Raw genomic sequence first — 6496 nt, 5'->3', positions numbered from 1 at the left:
AGGCCAGACTCCCGAGGTTTCAGTGAAATCCTTTGTAGTGGGTTATTCCAGTATGAGGCAAACTGTCTACTAATTACAGCAAGTGCTTGCCTCCGGGAACAAACAAGTGGGAAATAGAATCCCTGGATACCGGGTTACTTCCTGAGAAAGTGTCACCACGAATTTCCCCTTTGTTAATAGAAGATAACCTACAGGGTTTTTTTTGTTTATGTTTTTTTTTTGTTTGTTTGTTTTGAGAAGTGGAAATAAAAAGAGAATGCCCTCCCCTCCCCCTTAGTGTTAAAGCTATTATTTCTAAAGCCTACTTCTTGAAAAGGCACGCACACACATATGCGATATATGTGAGATATATACACATATGTTGTAATTAATTGTTGAGTCCTGTCTGACTGCATGACCCACGGACTTTGTGCATGAAATTTTCTTTGCAAAGATACTGAAGGGATTTGCTATTTCCTTCTCTGGTATGTTCCCATTTTACAGATGAGAAATGGAGGCAAATAGAGTTAAGTAACTTTCATGGGTCACATAGCTAGTAAGTTTTTTGAGGTCAAATTTGAACTCAGATCTTCCTGACTCCAGGTCTAGGTTCCCCATATACATGTGTACCTATTATATAGATTTGTGTACACATACATGTCTGTATACAAATGTGTGTGTATATATATATGTACATATCTATTGGAGCAAAGTATGAGTTAAATTTCAACTTTTTTTCTTTTTTTTTTTTTTTTTACAAACAGCAGTACAGGCTGAGAAGGGATTATAAAGGAAGTGTTTCAGTCTCTGGAACAGGCACAAAGTGACTGTGCAAGCTTCTTTGTAGAGGAAATGTTCACAAGTGAAACTTCCCCAGGGCAACAAAGAATCCTATTACCCTATAGGAGACAACCCCATAAAAGTTTCACTGAAGCACCAAGAGTGAGGAAGTTCTAGTCTAGGGTAAGAAGGTGAGAAAGCCTCCTGCCATCTCTTGGCTGTTGGTAGCACCTATGGTCTCCCAGTTCTTTGTTCTCATGTTTGCTACTGGGGACCCTAGCTAGGCAGGGTCATCCTGATTTCCCTCATTTCATGGAGGAGGTGGAGTAAAAACCAATGAGATAGTGTTGCAGTATGTAACTGTATAGAACTGTAAAAATATAAACTATTGTTAATGGTTTCATTTTCATTGAAACTATCTCTTAATCTCTTCCACTATCCCACCATTAGAAAAGTTGTATCCTATTGCCTAATGGTAAATTCCAATAGCCCTGCAGGAGGCTGAAAAATTATTCTTCTCAGGAAGCTTTCACACAAAGTATCTCACCTTCTACCTTGCACGGAGTTTGTGCTTAGTAAATATTTGTTAAATTGTTGAATAGGAGATGCAGAGATATTTCCCTTTGACTCAGAGGTTTTATTTATTTTTTAAAAGTTGTCCAATGTCCTATTGCAATAGGTCTAGGGTCTAATTTAATCATACTTAGAGTCAAATCTATTTTGGCTACTGAAAATCTTTGGAATATCCTACTCTAGAACATGATTCTTTACCTGGGTTAAATTCTAGGGATAAATTCATTCATATTAATATTTTGATGATTTAATTTTAATATAATTGGTTTTCTGATAACATGTATTTTATGGATCTAAAAACACTATTCTGAGAAGGGGTCTGTAGCTTTGCCACACTACCAAGGAGTCCATCACACCCCCCCCACACACACACACACACAGAGGTTAACCAATCTATTAGATCTTTATGAATTTTTTAAAATGTCAAATAAGATTATAGAATTTAGGATTAGAAACGACCTTGTATGTAATCAATCCAATCCTCTCAACGAATAAGGAAAAACTAAGACAAGAAGATAAATTATTTGTCCAAGGTCACACAGAGAGTAGTAGATAGCAGATCTGGGATCCAATTCCAGGGCTTCTCATTCCAAATCCATTTTTCTTTCCAATATGCTTTATTTCTTACTGCCATATCACAGGTATGAGCAACATTATAGGATAAGGAGAAGAACAATGAGTCCAATATAGAAATTTAAAAGTTCAGGTGTAGGTACTGGTGAGACTGGAAGAGGCACTAATAGAAAGAAATAGTATGAAAAAATTAATCATATTTATCTTAGATGTGTAGATGTGCATAGGCTCATAGAATTTGGCCTTTTCTGTCTTATGTTCTATCCATTAAGTCTGAAGACTTTATTACATGCTCAAAAGTCCTCATACACAAATAGAAAGAAAACTCTTCTAGAAGAGAGGAACACTAGTCATTCTATATGCTAGTTATTTTATATCCTGCCTGGGGTATATGGGGTATTCAAGGAGGACTAGTATTTCTGTTATAAGACCTTGCCCAGCTCTTTTCAGGGCTTTTCATCCACCTTTGGAATCTACTTGCTTCCCAGCTCTCATCTGTGGTTCCAAGAAGATATAGCATGTGCAATGACTACATCCCAGTAAAACCATCTAAACAAATGGGCTAAACCCAGGTTGAGGGTAAACAACAAGCCTCAACTCCATTAGTGGGTTAGGGAGATGTTTCTTCCAAGCATCCTAAGCCAAGACTTCCTCTTGGAATAGACAGCTAAGAATAATTTATTCCAATGACCAGGAAGGCAGTTGAAGGAGGTGCTGTGAAGTGCTTAGAGCTTAGTCAAGCATTAAAGATTCCAAGGTCTTGCACTGTATCCTGGACAGTCAGCAGTCATCTAGACTTTTTCCTTGCCATTGGATTGCAATGACTCTGAAAGAGAGGTTGATAACTTTGTGCAGCTCTGTCTTACTTAAATCCAATTCACCCTGTGATATTATTAATCCTCTTTGAAAACAAAGACAATATTCTTCCTTTACTCTATGTACTTTCTGGGACCTGATGTGATCATATGGATTAAGGTAAATTCAATAAATATTTATTAAATACCTATTATGTGTGATGGTCTATGCTTAGCATTGGAGTTTCAAAGACAAAACTAAAAGTTTCCTTTTCTTTCTACTGCTGGGCAGATATAGTATGTACACAGATAAAAACATGAAAAGTAATTTCAGGAAATTTAATATTGAACACTGGAAAATTTAAGGCAAGCCCTTATGTAGGATGTAGCTAGTACTGAGGCTTCATGGGAGATAATGATTCTAAAGAAGAATACATAAAGAAGAAATACATTTCAGGCATAGTCTTGGGGATAGTCTGGATAAAAGCACCAAGAGCAAATGGAACCAAAAAGTGTAAGGAATGGGTAATTAGGTCAGTTTGACTGCAATATAGAATTCATGAAAGGGACTAAGTAATTTGAAGTAAAACTGAAGGCAAATGGGAGTCTGCTCATAGAGGATTTTAAATGTCCAAATTTTAGGCTTGGATTTAATTTTAGGGACAATAGTCCACTAAAGACTTATGATTAGGATTCTGACTTGGTTAGACTTTGATTAAGGAAAATCATTTTGGCTGCTCTTGTGGGAAATGAATGGGAGAAGGGAGCTATTAGAAGCAAGGAGACCTGTTAGGTTATGCTACTGCAGCACAAAGTAAGAACTGATGAAAATCTGAACTTGGATATTGGCTATGTGAGTGAAGAGAAAAGGGTGGATATAAATGATTTTGCAGAGGTAGAATCAATAGCAGAGGAAAGAGTAAAGGATGAGTCTGAGGCACAAACCTAGTTGATTGGAAAGATAATGGCTCCTTCCCCAGAAATGGAGAGATTTGAAGACAGGATAGTTTTGAAAAACAAGTATGTTGTTAAATAAAATATTATTATTAATTTCTTAAATAGAAAACAAACAACCCAGAGTCCTTTCCAGTTTTGTTATTTACTATGTCTCCAAGAAACTATGAATTTCCCTGCAAAATAATCATAGCACAGCACAGCAGAAAGAAAACTGAACTGTGTGTTAGAAAACTGATTCATATATGTGAATGGGGGCCCACGAATAGGCATTTTATTCCAGAAAGTGGTAAATGGCTATATAGAAAAGTCAACTGATATATCCCCTCTAGGAACAGTAGCAGTCTTGATTTGATTGTGGTTCATAGATGTGGAATTGGAAGTGGGAAGTGGTAGAGGGAGAAGGTAGGAGTCTCTAGTATGGATGACAAAGAAATTTCAGAATAATTGGACAGAGAAAAGAGCAAATAGAATAAAAAAATAAATAAAGCACATCTGGAATTTTCTTGTAACACTGTTTCCCAAGATGAAAATTCTGGAATGTAGTCTCTGAGGATAGCTAAAAAAGTAGTTATAATGAAGATTGTAAAGGAAGTGACTGGAGGGGAGGTGTAGGTGGGAGACAACAAGTTGATTTTTAGGAACAATCAGAAACTCAGTTTGTCTGCAATATAATGTATATATCAAAGAGAAAAATGCAATGCAAGTTTATAATGGGAGGCTGGAACTAAATGAAAAATAGTTCATTTGCACCCCCTACTACATTCCAATCAGTATTAATCAATTAAATAGAATCAAAGTTCTGTGTAGAAGAGCCCAGAGCTTTGAGCTATTGATTCTAAGTTCACTTGCTTAATTACAGAAAGTTAACTAGAAGCTCTCCACCTTTGTTTTTCCTTGTCACAGTGACCAAGCCCAGTGTGATGGAGGTGATTCAACTACATCGAAAATCCCTCAAAATATTTTTGTACTTCAGATTAATCTTTTGTCCAATAGGAGCTTAGGTCACAGATTGCGATAGCTTGTACTATTTCCTCCTGCCCAAACTAAGGGAAAGCCTGTCCATCTTATGTGGAGATTTCATTGCTTCACTCAGTTTGTGACTCTGATGATACATCATTTTGGTTATTTTATGTCATGTATAACATGTCAATCAATGAAATTATTTTGCATTTGGTATAGCTGTTCTTGAATGTTTGGGTCTTGGAAGGAGGTAGTATCTCAAATCATGAGAAAGATTTGAGGTCTGCTTCATTGGAAGGAACAATGAACCCTTTAATGAAGTGCCATTGGTTTAGAGCTCTGCCTCATCTCTTTTATTGTAAGTAGGATAATTTTAATCTCGATAATTGTATTGTGGAGGGATTTAAATGCCAGATTTATTTTCAGACCATGTGTGACTGGGACTCTATTCTGTGCAAATACTTTGCTTTACCATTTTATTTTTTCTTAATGGTGACTGCTAACACAATTGATGGCTGCATTGTGGTCTTACACACCTCTTTGGCCAAAAGGAAATTATGTGACTGTCTGTCTATTGAATAACAAGGCATTGAACTGTTGGCCATCTTTTTCACTATTTTAATTCATTGTTTTAATTTTAATTTAATTTAACTTGTCATTCCTGAATAAGTAAATTAGCATGTCAAGAATACGATCTTATATTATGAAAGAGCATGAAATAATGAGGATTATGATAAAAATGACATGATGTTGATAAAGATGATTATTTTGATGGTGATTATTATATTGTGCTATCTAATAAGATTTATTCTGGGTGATAAGTCATTTGGGGGCCCTTGATTTTAAAAAGGCCTTGAAATGTAAAATACAAAAAAAAAAAAATCTTACAGAAAATGATAATTATTAGTGATTAGCCTAGAACAAAACTAATATTATATTAGGAAACTTAATGATTAACTAGTTTTATTAAAGATCCTTTTGTCAGCACATTCTGTTCAAGTCAGTTAAAGGAAGTATTTCAGAGATGAAAGAAAAAAAATTTTAAAAAGGAGTTTTTACAAAAGTGTATGCTTCAGGTACAAGGATACAGCTTTGTTAGTGTTATGAGACAAGAAAAAAGAAAATTGAGAAAACCAAAAGTCTAAGCCAGTTACAATTTTTTTTTCCTTTTTAAGATCAATAGTTTACATTTTCTTTCATCTTTTTAAAAAATTGTTGAAATAGATTTATTTTTACTTTGTTTTATTAGAGCTACCCCTTGGAGAATTCTAGGGGATATTTTTATTGAATTTGATGATTTTTGACTAATAATTTAATCTTTTACTGGGAGCCTTCTCTAACCACTCTTAATTCTAGTGCCTTCTTTCTGAATTATTATTTTCTATTTTTCTTGTATATAGCTTGCTTTGTATGTATTTGTTTACAAACTACCTCTCCCCTTAGATTGTTAGCTCCTTGAGGACAGGGACTGCTTTTTACCTCTGAGAGGCAAGAGAGATAGTATGTGTCTGTACCCTGAATTTATCACCTATTAAATGGTTTATATGTTTCAACAATAGTCTGAAATAGTGTTTGGTCATTGCATTTAACAGACTTCTTAAGGTTTTCAAAATTGTTTTCATAATAGTTTTATTATTAGATGATATATTTTCAATTATCTCTAGGAAATCTTAGATTGTATAATATGATGGTAATAAAGCCGATATTATAAGTACTCCCTTGTGAATGAGTTCACGAATTTATATATATATATATATATATACATACATATATATACATATATGTATATATGTATATATATATAATGTCTTCTAGTCTAACCCCACCCCCCTTATTTTACAAATGAGGAAACTGAGTTCCAGAAAGTTTAAATAAATTGT

Source organism: Sminthopsis crassicaudata, chromosome 3 (assembly GCF_048593235.1).
Source record: "Sminthopsis crassicaudata isolate SCR6 chromosome 3, ASM4859323v1, whole genome shotgun sequence".
NCBI classification, from domain to species: Eukaryota; Metazoa; Chordata; class Mammalia; order Dasyuromorphia; family Dasyuridae; genus Sminthopsis; species Sminthopsis crassicaudata.
This window is presented reverse-complemented; position numbering follows the sequence as displayed.